Source organism: Onychomys torridus, chromosome 11 (assembly GCF_903995425.1).
Source record: "Onychomys torridus chromosome 11, mOncTor1.1, whole genome shotgun sequence".
Lineage (NCBI taxonomy): Eukaryota > Metazoa > Chordata > Mammalia > Rodentia > Cricetidae > Onychomys > Onychomys torridus.
In genome coordinates, this window is record NC_050453.1 from 35316194 (window position 1) to 35330837 (window position 14644).

The window sequence follows — 14644 nt, forward strand, 5'->3', positions numbered from 1 at the left end:
AGCAAGTTCAAGGACTGTAAACCGCTAAGTGAGAGCTTCTCAAAAACAAGAGAAGTTTTAAAAAGCTGGGATGTAGCTGACTGGCTGAATCCTCAGTGCCAAACACAAACAAAAACTAAATTCAAGCAAAAGGAGAAATGGGTTTTTGTTGTTTTGTTATTCCTCCTCAAAAGGAGAAACAGGGAAACCTTTATGAACCCAACAACATAACGATGCACCTAGGAGGAAACAATCCACTAAAACCAGAAGTGGAGTGATGAGTCACACAGAGAACTGCGATTTCCTGGACTTATGTGAAGGCATATGTGTCTCTGGAAATATCTAACCCACTGTTTTCATTCGATCTTGGTCAGCAAGCGAGTATTAGAGAAGTTAAAGGAACCCCACCAAAGCCCTCATGAGTAAATCATACCGTTTTAAAGTTAATTTTCTTCATTTAAGCATTTCTGACACGGGTGCTGCTTCCAATTTTGGCCAAGGTGTTTGCAAAACACCGAACCTATCAGAAGTATTGTAACAATGGAAAATGATAGGAAGACTGTATTAATGTGAATATGAGTTACTTAAGGCTGGTAATCTTTAGAAACATTCTCCAGGTTAGGAAAAAAAATCAACATTTACTGGAGAAAAAAATTAACTGTGTACACATTCAACGAAGATATTGCAAGGTTTGGTTTCACTGAACATCATAAGCCAAATGTCTCATTTGATTTTTTTTAATTGCCTTGCATTTAAACTAAATAAGGTAATATTACTGGTCTTTTCTCCTTGAATTTCAGTGCCCAAACCTAACTAACTGATACAGACAAACCATAATGCTAGAAGCAAGAAATATTTAAAAGTCTGCTGTTATAACTTCATTTATAACTTGTATTACGCCACTCTCCTAAATTATGAGTGTTTTTTACTGCCTAGTACCCCGAGTATCCTATGGAAATTCAAATTCACATTGTAACACATCCTCCAGTTCCTATTCTTCTCATAGGAAAGATTATTCTACACTGTGCATTATATGTTAATACAAAATATAGTCAAGAAAAGACAACTGATTATGACACTAAGTATAGGCTTACTAGTATTTAGGGGAAACAACAAAGAGGGAATTTTCCTGGGGACAAAATGTTTGCAAAATAACTTTAGCTCCTAGAATAAGTCCTATACCTCTTTGCCTTTATTCTTTACACGTGTGCTCATGTCCAGTACCTCCCTGACTATTTTGTTTCTCATTTTGTGGGAGTTGATATTCTCCTGGCTTGTGGTTCTGGGGATGAAACTCGGGTCATTAAGTTTGGTGTCAAGTGCCTTTACCCACTGAGCCCTCTCTCTATCCTTCTGAGTGATTGGTTCATTCTGTGATCAAGTTTCATGCTATCAAGCTTCATGAAGAGACTGTGATGGCAGGAAGAGGTGATGTGTAAAATTAAGGACAAGGCATTGTAATCAGAAAAAGGATGCATTTATGTATGATGAGTACAGAAGAGAAGGCTGTAATATAAGATGCACCACTGAATTATGTAATAAATTAATGATGTTAACATAGCAATAAATTATGTGCCTATGTAAGCAACTTTGAATGAAAAAGACTAGGTATTTGAACATAAGAATTTTAGTTCTGTCTATATTAGCTTGGATGAAAAATTTGCCTGGGCACACTTTCAACCTTTTAAGGAGATGTCAATGTAAAGCAAAACATTCTTTCTATTCACTGTATCAGTGTAAAAAGGTTTTTTGTTGTTGTTTGGTTTTGTTTGTTTGTTTTTTTACAAGACTGGGTTTCTCTGTGTAGCCTGGCTGTCCTGGAACTTGCTCTGTAGACCAGGCTGTCCTCAAACTCACAAAGATCTGTGTGCCTCTGCCTCTTGAGTGCTGGGATTAAAGGTGTGTGCCACTACCACCCATCAACATAACAGTTCTTACATTCTTTCTTTGAGTTGGCATGCACAGCAGGTATTTCTTTTCTCACACAATGAATGCTCCCACACCATGCACTGGGCGTTTATCACTAAACCAGTCTATCAACTGCATTTGCACTTACCAATTTGAAAGAAGATAACAGTAAACTGATAATATCGCAAATCTTCATTTTGGAAAAATTAGGTCAGAGCAGTGATCTTATTGGGCAAAATTTTGACACCCCACCCTGTATTCAGTGACTGAGCATTGCTGGCTGAGCAGAATCATCTGTGTTTGACCTTACCTCAACTGATACAAGTGAAAAATCTGGTTTTTTGTTTGTTTGTTTTTTCGAGACAGGGTTTCTCTGTGTAGCTTTGCACCTTTCCTGGAACTCACTTCGTAGCCCAGGCTGGCCTCAAACTGCCTCCGGAGTGATGGGATTAAAGGCTTGGGCCAGCCCTGCCCAAAAATCTGGGTTTTTAATTGTTTGACCCAGTCATTAAGATTTTTATATATCAACTATTCTTTGGTGTATGATGCAATGTTACTCTCAGGCACTTAATGTTGGTCAAGATACAGTTAGATGTTCGTCAGGACTGTGAAGAAATTACACCCGGAATTCTTTTTTTTTTTTTTTGTTTTGTTTTGTTTTGTTTTTCAAGACAGGGTTTTTCTGTGTAGCTTTGAGCCTTTCCTGGAACTCACTTGGTAGCCCAAGCTGGCCTCGAACTCACAGAGATCCGCCTGGCACTGCCTCAGGAGTGCTGGAATTAAAGGCATGCGCCACCACCGCCCTGCACACCCAGAATTCTTTACTGAAGATCCAATTAAGCATTGGCTTCCAGGGCAGCGTTAGTTACTGTGTTGCTTTTCTGTTCCTGCCACAGCATATCACCACAAGTTTAACATCCTAAAACAACGAAGTTTTGCTTCAGATGAATTATTCCTCAGAGCCTCACAAGACAAATAAAGTTAGCATAGTGATGCTACCCTTAGAACTTCATGATAATCTGCCTCTAGACTCAAACAAATTATTGGTTGATTTAAATTGATAGAACAGAAGTTCCCATTTTCTTGCTGTTGATAGTATAAGAGACATCCTCAAGAGACTTCTAGGGGCCTCCGCATTCTTTGGTTAGTATTACTCATAAATATAAACTGACATCAATGATCTTAAATAAGGTGTTTGTCAGTGATTCAGAGAAGGAAGGAGATGCAAGCTGCAGGAAAATGTAATGGAATTCAGTTACTATCACAAAAGCTACTACTTAGAAAAGTCAAAGACTTTTCTTAAGGTCAAGCCATGGCTTAAGAAGTCTTGGTGATATTTTAGCTTTTGTATATCTATTAGCCTGTTCCTACAATGAGTTTCTTGTAATGCTATGTAGGCTTCCAAGCGCTCCTAACAGTGTATTTATCTAAAATAACTATCAAGCATCCAAGGCCAAACAATCTCCTGAACTAAGGTAACACCCTTATGGAAACACTTGTCTCCTAGGTCAGGCAGATAGCTTTATTTCTTGTGCAATTTGAGATGAGACCCTCCTTTTTTATACAGCCTTACTAACATTATAGGCTTAACTTCTTACCTAACCACTTCTAGGAATGTAGACTGACATAAATTCTCTTTTTGATATACTAACAATATTAGCACTCAGTTGACCTCTTCCCTTACCACTCCCCTTTTTGGGTTGTAAAAGAAAGCCAAATAGCCAGGCAGTGGTGGCACACTCCTTTAATCCCAGCACTCGGGAGGCAAAGGCAGGTAGATCCCTGAGAGTTCAAGGCCACCCTGGTCTACAGAGCGAGTTCTAGGCCAGGTTTCAAAGCTACACAGAGAAACCCTGTCTGGAAAAAATAAAAAACAAACAAAAAATGATTGAGCTGGAGAGATGGCTTAGAGATTAAGAGCACTGACTGTTCTTCCAGAGGTCCTGAGTTCAATTTCCAGCAACCACATGGTGGCTCTCAACCATCTGTAATGGGATCTGGTGCTGTCTTCTGGTCTGCAGGTATACATGCAGGCAGAACACTGTATATATAATAAATAAATAAGTCTTAAAAAATAAATCTTAAAAAAAGAAAGAAAGAAAGCCTAATGGTCACTGGACGAAGAAAATTCTTGTCTGCCTTCATGACCTTGTAAGAACTCAAGCCTGGTGACCTTTCTCCGCCAGAGGATTGCTGTTGCTTGGGTTTATAACTGGATACCTGAGAGACTTGGAGAGAACTGAGAGGTATAAGAAGAGAGAGGGGGATTTTGAAGAGTGAACTTGAGGATGAGATGGAAGACGAGGAAGAGCCAGATGGGTAAGAACAAGATGAGAAGAACCTAGATGAGTCAGAATTAAGATGAGAGAATTAAGATAGAACTTAGAAGGAAGAGCAGATAAAGGTAGAAAGAAATCAGGCAAGAAAGGAGCTAGGCATGAGAACAGAACTGAAGCTGTGTAGATAAGATTTTTCCCAGAGGAATAAAGTAGATAGACAAATAGCTTGATGTACTTAAATTCATTTCCCGAAAATAATTCTTGCCATTTGTAGTTTCTCTTCTAGGCCCCTGGGAAGAACATTATTAAAGCTGGATTCTTAATAATATTCGAGAGTTGACTAGGTGGAGCATCGGAGGCTTTTAGGGCATTGAAACTATTTGGATTTATACTTTAACTGTGCATACAAAGATTGTATACCTATGGCAACACCCATTGAATTGGGTGAAACAAAGAATTCTACTGTAGCATATATTACTTGATTATATACTGACATATAGAACCACATGTCTTGCCTGGTATATTAGCTTTTTTCTAATCGCTATGACAAAAGACAGAAGCAACTTAAGAGTTTATGTAGACTCATAGCTTAAGAGGACACAACCCATCTTGGCAGAGAAACATGGCAGCAGGGGCATAATTGAGGTCACACTGAATCTGCAGTCAGGAAGCAGAAGGAAATGAATACTCATCCTCAGCTTGCTTTATCCTTTTCTTCTTTCTATTCAGTCTGCATCCTCAGCTATGGTTAGATCTCTCCAGTTTGTCCCCTCTCTAAACACTCTCACTGACTTACCCAGGACTATGTCAGCTAGATGATTCTAAACCCAGTCAAGTTGACCATGAAGAATGCTCTGGTTAATTTTTTGTTAACTTGACACAAAGTAGAGTCATCTGGGAAGAGGGACCCTCAACTGAGAAAATGCTTCCATCGGATTGGCTTGTAGGCAAGTCTGAATTTTCTTGGTAAATGATTGATATAGGTGGGCCCAGCCTAATGTGAATGGCGCTACACCTGGATGGGTATTCCTGTGGTATCTAAAACAAGCAAGCCATGGGGAGCAAGTCGGGAAGCGTTGTTCCTCCATAGTCTCTGTTTCAGTCTCTGCCTTGAGCTCCTGCCCTGGTTTCTCGTATTAATGCACTGTGATGTGTAAGTGCAAGCTAAATAAACCCTTTTCTCTCCAAGCAAGTTGTGGCCAATGTTTTATCACAGCAGTAGAGAGCAAACCAGGGTAAAGATTGGGCACCATCCAAGGTAATACATTCGTACATTCATTCTACCCATCTTCCTGGGGATAAACATTGCAGTGTCAGTTTTGCCCTCGAGCTGCCCAGGTGACTAGGCTGAACAATCGCCAGCTTCTCTCCTTCTCCCCACCTCCCCCAAGTCTTTCATTTCTCTTCATCCGAGAGGACATCTTTAGTAAATAATTTTTATAACCATTCTCATCTCAGACTTTTGCTGCTAGGAAATCTCAAATATTTTACCCAGTCTGAAAAAGTTGCTTAAGAATGACCCCTGAGCAGGGCAGTGGTGGCGCATGCCTGTAATCCCAGCACTCGGGAGGCAGAGGCAGGTGGATCTCTGTGAGTTTGAGGCCAGCCTGGTCTACAGAGCGAGATCCAGGACAGGCTCCAAAGCTACAGAGAAACCCTGTCTCAAAAGAAAAAAAAATGAACCCCAAGTTACCAAAACCAAAAGAATACCAGAGACTAATGCTTCTGATCAACATGGACTAATGGGTATCAAATCACCTTCTCACATCAAACTACTGAAAAATAAGGACACCCTATATTAAAAGTTCTTTTATACCTTGGATATCAGGCAGTGTTTTTCTTTGGTTTCTGAGACAGCACAAATGACGAGAGTAGTGAGTTTGCCTGAAAAGCTTCCTGGCTGTGTGCTGAGAGGGGTACCTATGTAGTGCCAGCTGGGCTTGCCCAGCTAAGGAGGCAAGTGTGGGACTATAGTGATATTTTATTTGTATTGAAATGTGATTTTATTTGTATGTTAATAAAGTTGCCTTGAGGTCAGAGCAAGCCAGAGCAGATGCTGAGCAGTAGTGGTGCACGCCTTTAATCCCAGCACTTGGGAGGCAGAGCTAGGTAGATCTCTGTGTGTTCAAGGACACAGCCAGCATGGCAGACACACGCCTTTAATCTCAATAGCAACCATAGAAGACCTAGAGGTCTGTACAAACAGGCAGTGATGAGGAGGTCATGTGGCTGGGTTTACAACCAATGAGAAAACAGAACAGAAAATCTATAAAAAAGATAGGACACACAGAGGTAGCTCTCTTGCGGAGAGGAAGAACAGCAGAAGCAGTGAAGGGTAAGGTTTTCCGCTCTTGCTCTGACCTCGTGGTTTTTAACACTGCAATTGGTTCTGTGTTTCTTATTTAACAAGCTGGTTACAGCTACATTTGGCGCCCAACGTGACAAGAACTCACTTAAAAACTGCTTGCCTTGGCAGTGGGTCTGGCTTCCCGCCTAGGCGGGCCTGGCTCCCTAGCTCCGGCCTAGCCCCGGCCTAACTCGGGCCTAGCTTAGCTTAGAACACAGGCCCAACCTACCTTAGCTACAAGCGGTTACCACCGCAGCTGGAGTTACTTGCTTAAAAAGCTGGTGCTACGAACAACTCAGGCCTGTGGGAGCTATCACTAATTGCAGGAGCTACACGCAACTGCAGATAGGCTGCTTTTGGCTGAAACGCCAGCGCACGTGGTCGGTTGGAGCTTAAGGAAGCCAGAGCCCAGGCTTGACTCGGCTCAAACGGGAACATTGAAGTGGTTGGATTCAAGCTTTTAGCCCGAACGTGGCTATGCTTTCTTGCTTTCTCTCTCTCTCTCTCCTCTCTCTCTCTCTCTCTCTCTCTCTCTCTCCATTCCCACCTCAGATGCTACGTAGCTGTTTTGAAATTCCCTCGGATTTCTACTGTTCTACACAGAATTGGTAAGTCATTTATATTAGATATTTTAAAGGAAACTATTTAAAAAAGATTTTTTTCCACATTAAAAAAAATGGGTTTTATGTGTACATTGGAAGAAAATTGGGCTTTGTTTGAAATTTTAGGCAGTCTGATAATGGAACAATTATGTACATTATTAATCTTCTTATCCTTATTTTATTATTTAAAAAGATGGTCAATTTAAGTGCCAGGATAAAAATTTCAGAAAAACCTGTTAAACCTGTTAAAATGAATTATAGAGAAATTCAGATTCAGACAGAAGAAATTAACAGTGAAGTTGTTTCAGGATTGGATTATAAGGTTACAGAAAGAAAGCCTGTTTTCACACAATCACCTTTAATTTATCCAGTAACCATACAATAGCAACCTGGTCAAGTGAATACACAAAATATTTGGACTCCAGTTGAAATGTTAGACTTATGAAGGTTTAAGGAGGCAATAGTATCTTATGGCATGCATTCTCCATATGTAAAGCAAATGTTAAACTCCTGGTCAACTTATAATAGGATTATACCACAGGACTGTCGGGAGCTGGCACAGGCGGTTCTGGAACCCAGACAGAAGCTCCAGTGGCAAATGTGGTTCAAAAAGGAAGCTAAAAACATAGCAAAACAATGTAGGGATAGAGGTATACAAATCTTCCAGGATCAGCTTGTTGGAGAAGGCCAATATGCTGCAGTACAAACGCAATGTTTATTTGATATCCAAACTCTAATTCTATGTCAAATGGCAGCCTTGAATGCATGGGACAGAGTTGAGGAACCAGGAAAGAAAACTGAGTCATTTACAAAGGTTATACAGGGCCCAAAAGAATCTTTCACAGATTTCTTACAAAGACTGACTTCAGCAGTAAAGAGAATGGTCCCAAATTCAGAAGCTAGCCAGATAATAATTGAATCTTTGACTTTTGAGAACGCAAATGCAGCATGCAAGAGAATAATCAGGCCATTAAAGGCAAGATCTGCACCCTTGGAAGATTGGATTAGAGACACGGTTAATGTTGAGGCTCATGATCATGATAATATGTGGGTAGGAGAAGCAATTTCAAGAGGTTTGAGGAATGTCAGATGTTTTGGATGTGGAAAACAAGGACATTTGAAAAGGGACTGTAAACAGGGCACTTCTAGGAACAATGTTTCTTTAAGGAACAATGGCAACAGAATGCCACTTCCTTCTGGAGTATGTAGAAGGTGTGGTAAGAATGGACCAATGAATGTAGATCAACAAGGGACAGACAAGGTAATACTTTGCCTCAGTCTTTGGGAAACTCCCAGAGGGGCCTCAGGCAGGCCCCTACAGTGAATCCAGTTCAGACCTTTCCTGCAATCATTGAGGAGACCCCTACTCAGAGCAGTTAAATAACCAAATGCCTATTGGAATAAACCAAGCTACTCAGATTAATGGAACAACTGAGACAGAGAGAACAGAAAATTCAGGAGAAACCATAAAGAAAATTTTTTGGCAAACTTCTATAAATGAACAAAGACCAAAATTAACAATAAAAATAAATGGTGTTTTGTTGTCTGGTCTGGTAGACACAGGTGCTGATGTGACCATAATTGCACCAGAATTTTGGCATTCATCTTGGCCTCTTCAGGAGGTAAATGTTCAACTGTTAGGAATTGGAACATTATCTCAAGTGAAACAGAGTGCAAGATGGCTCGAATGTATATGCCCAGAAGGACAGAGAGGCAGATTAAAACATGTGGCTAATATAGCCATGAACCTGTGGGGTCGAGACCTGTTACAACAATGGAATACTCAGATTAACATCCCTCCAACCTCAGAAATAAATCATAAACTAGCACATGTTTCTGAGAGAAATATTAAAAGGTATTATTCTAATGAGTGGTCACAAGCCATCCATATTATACAAGAACAGGGCACAAAAACTGATGATCTTCCAAAGACACCAACAGCTCTACCTTTAAAATGGTTAACAGACAAGCCTGTATGGGTTCATCAATGGCCTTTAACAACAGAGAAACTCCAGGCTTTAGAAGAGCTGGTAGAAGAACAGTTAAATGCTCAGCATATTGAAGAATCTACTAGCCCATGGAATTCTCCTGTATTTGTTATTAAAAAGAAATCTGGTAAATGGAAAATGGTAACAGACCTTAGAGCAATTAACGAAGTAATTTAGCCAGTGGGCTCTCTACAATCTGGAAGTCCTTTGCCTACTCTGTTACCTAAAGGATGGCCTTTTATAGTTATCAATTTAAAAGACTTTCTTTTCAATACCCTTACAAAAAAAAGACAGAGAAAGATTTGCTTTCATGGTGCCTACTTACAATAATTCTCAACCGGTTAGAAGATTTCAATGGAGAGTCCTCCCACAGGGAATGTTGAATAGTCCAACCCTGTGCCAATATTTTGTACAACAGCCCTTGGAAGTGATATGTAAAAAATTTCCTAAATCTATAATTTATCATTATATGGATGATATTTTACTAGCTGACTCAAATGCAGATACTTTAGAAAAAATGTTTGAAGAAGTAAAGAAAATATTGCCTTGCTGGGGATTACAAATTGCTCCTGAAAAGATACAAAGAGGAGATTCTATTATTTAGGATATAAAATAGAGCTACAAAAAAATTAGACCTCAAAAGGTACAAATTAGGAGAGATCGCCTACAGACTCTTAATGACTTTCAAAGGTTATTTGGGGACATTTCTCATCTATGAACTATTGTTGGGGTAAAAAATGATGAACTGAATAATTTGTTCAAAACCTTAGAAGGTGGCAAGGACTTAAATAGTCCTAAAGAATTATCACCTGAAGCTGAGAAAGAATTGGCCTTGGTAGGAAAAAAAGCACATGAAGGACATGTAGATCATATTGATCCAAAGCTGGATTGCATTTTGGTTATTTTACCTTCTAGGCATTCTCCTACAGGAATATTAATGCAGAGAGAAGATATTATATTGGAATGGATATTTTTACCAAATAAACCAAATAAAAAATTAAAAACTTATGTGGAAAAAAATCTCTGACTTAATTTTGAAAGGAAAATTGAGACTTTGTCAATTAGCAGGAATAGACCCAGCAGAAATTGTTGTACCTTTAACTAAAGAGGACGTTGAAAAATTATGGACAGAAAGTGAATCTTGGCAAAGAGCTTACAGTAATTTTTTGGGAGAAATTAACAGCAAATATCCTAAAAGCAATAGAATTGATCTTATAAAGAAAGCTGATTGGATCTTGCCTCGAATTGTACATGAAAAACCCATATCTGGAGTTCGGACATTTTATACAGATGCCAACAAACAAGGAAAGGCAGGTTACAAATCAGAAAATTTAAGTAAAGTGGTTCAAAGTCCTTATAATTCAGTTCAAAAATCGGAATTGTATGCTATTCTGTTGGTATTAATGGATTTTTCAGAACCTCTCAACATAATTACTGACTCTTAATATGCAGAAAGAGTGGTATTACATATTGAGACTGCAGAATTTATCCCTGATGCTTCAGAATTAACTTCACTATTTATTCAATTACAAGATACAATCAAGGAAAGGAGTCATCCTTTAGATATAACTTACATCCGATCCCATACTGGTCTGCCAGGCCCTCTAGCACAAGGTAATGATGAGATTGATAAATTATTGATAGGAAATGTGCTGGAGGCCTCAGAATTTCATAAGAAACATCATGTCAATAGTAAAGGTTTAAAAAATGTTTTTTCCATAACCTGGCAACAAGCCAAGGAAATTGTAAAGAAGTGTCATACTTGTTCCTTCTACAATCAGACACCATTGACAGCTGGATGTAACCCAAAGGGTACTCAGAGGAATGAAATCTGGCAAATGGATGTGTTTCACTTTGCAGAATTTGGAAAACTGAAATATGTACACCATACTATCGATACTTATTCAGGATTTCAATGGGCGACTGCTTTGAGTTCTGAAAAAGCTGATTCTGTAATCACTCATTTGCTAGAAGTTATGGCCATCATGGGTATACCTGCACAAATTAAAACTGACAATGCTCCAGCATATGTCTCTATTAAAATGAAACAGATTTTTACTTATTATGATATAAAGCATATTACAGGTATACCACATAATCCTACAGGCCAAGCAGTTATAGAAAGACCCAACAAAACTCTAAAGGACATGATAAATAAACAGAAAGGGGTAACAAAAACCCCCAGAAATAGACTGCACAATGCTCTATTAACTTTGAATTTTCTCAATGCTAATGAGAAAGGAACAACAGCTGTGGAGAGACATTGGTTAATAGAAAAAAATACAGAATTAAATCAGCCTATATACTTCAAGGATGTGCTGACCTCAGAATGGAAACCAGGGTATGTGTTACGTTGGGGACGAGGTTTTGCTTTTGTTTCTGCAGGAGAAGATAAGCTGTGGGTACCATAAAAATTGATAAAGATTCGATTTGAACAAGAGAGACCTCTTAATTAGAGGAGGTGATAGTTCATCAACCAACATGACCATCCAGTTTAAACTCACTTATACCATTAATACATGCCTTTTCATTTAATCAGATGTAACTTGCCAAAAGGGAACCTCCCCAAAATTAGTCTTGGGGAAGGGTTTTTGTTTTTGTCTTTTAGGAGAATGAAGGCTAAGGAATCTGAAGAACACTGGACAAATGAGACAACTGAAGAAAAAGGACAAATCATCTATCCCAGGAAAAAAAGTAAAATGGCCTATTGGTATATCATCTACAAAATTTCATAAATCTTCCTAAATGTTTGTTTCTGCTCTTCTCTAAAAAATTAATACTATTGGTCGTCTTGTAGTCCCAGTTCAATTAAAGTTTAAAACTGACTTTGGAGTTGGAGAATGGCTCTCTCCTCCTTTAAACTCAAGCATGTTGTTAAAAGGAAAATGAAAAGTCCCTGTATCATACCAGAAGAAAGAGCCATCTTCTGACATGGGACAGGAGAAAAAGCAAATTAATTAAGGGACTATTCTATTACTAATCTCAATTCTTTGATTCTATTCTGATTCTTTAAACGTTTCTTAAAGTATGATTTTTATATCAAAATTTACAAGATATATATATATATATATATATATATATATATATTAAACTTTGTTAAGATAATAATGGTCATATAGAGTACTAATTAATTCTAGAGAAAAGGCTTCAATTAGCTGCGTATACATGTTTTTGCGTTTGAGTCTCTTTTCAGTTTTCTGCAGGAAATCACGGCCAGGCCTAACATCAACTGAAATCTCCAGGAAGAAGATGGGGCCCCACAATGACAATTCCACGTGGAAAATAATATCACTAAGCTGACAAACATCATCTACAGATCAGCTTTGGACTACAAAGTGCTTAGAGCAATTCTGAGATGGCTAGCTGAGATGATCCAGTTTCAAAGACTACCTGAATAAGGACTTGAGATAAACTCTGAACTTTGGCATTATGGATAACAAAGAATATAGTTACCTTTTCCAGAATTTGTCAATTAACCCAAAATTTTTCTTTTCAGAATAAAGACAACTTCGCCCGTACCCAGCAGGAAGCAATTTTAAGAATACGACGCCCACATTCCCAAAGGGGTGGTGTGGGGTGGGTGGTTTTTTGGTTTTTTTATGGGTTTTGGATCTGGGATAGTTTTCATTGTTTAGGAGGGTTGGTTACAAGTTGTTGTTAAGGGTTAGGAAAAGGGCTAGGCAAAAGGTGCTTGTTTAAAAAAAAAAAGAAAAAAGAAAAAGACAATTACTAGTTTTAAATACTTTACATTGGATTGGATTGTTTTATATTATATACAAATTATTATTATTATTGAGATTGAGATTGTTAGAATATGCCATATACATATTTCTAATCTTGCTCGAGATACTGTATTTATACCATTCATTTAACAATGTAATGCAATTTGCTAATCCTTGAATGTTAGTATTACCAACTATTAGGATATATAGAAATGAAAGTTAGTTGTTAGACATTACAATTGAACTTGTAGTCATAGTAGGTGTGTTTTCAAGATCAAACAAATATATTTTAGATAGACAGGTCATCTTCAAACCCTTCAGAGATCTACAGAATATGGCATTTAAAATGTTTTAATAACTTAGGAATTTTTCTGTTTTGTTATGACTATGAGACATGTCAGCTCCTGGCAGTACCAATCTACTTCAGAGAAAATATGGGCATATGGAGTTAACTTTCATTGTGGCAAAAGTTAGCCACTGGACAACAAAGTATCCTCAAATCAACTGCTGACAAACAGGACAGACAGGACATGAAACAAAGGACTACTGATTCTTACCAAAACAAGTGTGATTGTGGCTTTAACAAAAGGCATCTTCTGAAACCAGGACAATATGGCACCATCCCTGAAGTGAGTGGCCTTTGCAATCTGTAAAAGGTACTGTGCCCTTTTCTTCGAAGGCAGCTGAACAGGGAGTGGGCCAATGGCTTCTGATGTGCAATGGAACAGCAGATGAAACAGTTATTCTTGAAGAATAACTAAGCTCACCCCTCTCAATAGTAGACTGGCGTTTAATAGAGGGATGCGGAGAAGAACGGGATGCCGAGATGAAGCCACATATACACAGCCAATAAAAATGGACAGCTGAATTGAAGAAAAAACATCAATAATTTCCAGAATTTAAAATCCTGAATCATGACATGACACTAACAGAATTCAAGTGTTTCTGGTACATGGACTGCTATCACCAAATGTGAGGTCAAACTGTTGACCTTATATACGTCCTAGTTTACAAAAGATTCTGTCAGATATGCTAAGCTGAAGATGATGCCCCAACACTGTGGAGAAACCTCAGGTGACTGTCCAGGCAGCTGGCTGTTTCTGTCAACTCACTTTTTTTATTTTTTTGGAAGCTACTTGCATGCACTTCCTGTTTTTATTTTTAATAGGTAGTATTATTTCCTTCTTGGGTCTCTGAGGGAGTTGAAGATCAGTTAGTTATAGTTATAATTATCTTTGTTAAGGATTTCAGAAAAACTCACTAAGAGCTGTAAGTGTATAAATTTGAAAGACGTTATAAGACAGTTCCGTTAGCAATGTAAGTTAGGATAGAAAGTGAATCAGGTACATTTTGGACTTACCAAAATAGGATAGATAATGGAATTATTTTCTCTGAATTTGTCAAATGCAAATGGACTAGACATTGTTTAGGTATTTATTGTTTGTATATATGGTATATATATAGTTATTGTACTTTTGTATATAGTTTTTTAATATTAGTTATAACTTTTTCCTTTTTTTCTTTTTATTAAAATAGAAAAGGGGAAATATAGTGATATTTTATTTGTATTGAAATGTGATTTTATTTGTTGCCTTGAGGTCAGAGCAAGCCAGAGCAGAAGGTGAGCAGTAGTGGTGTACGCCTTTAATCCCAGCACTTGGGAGGCAGAGCTAGGTAGATCTCTGTGTGTTCAAGGACACAGCCAGCATGGCAGACACACACCTTTAATCTCAATAGCAACCATAGAAGACCTGGAGGTCTATACAAACAGGCAGTGATGAGGTCATGTGGCTGGGTTTACAACCAATGAGAAAACAGA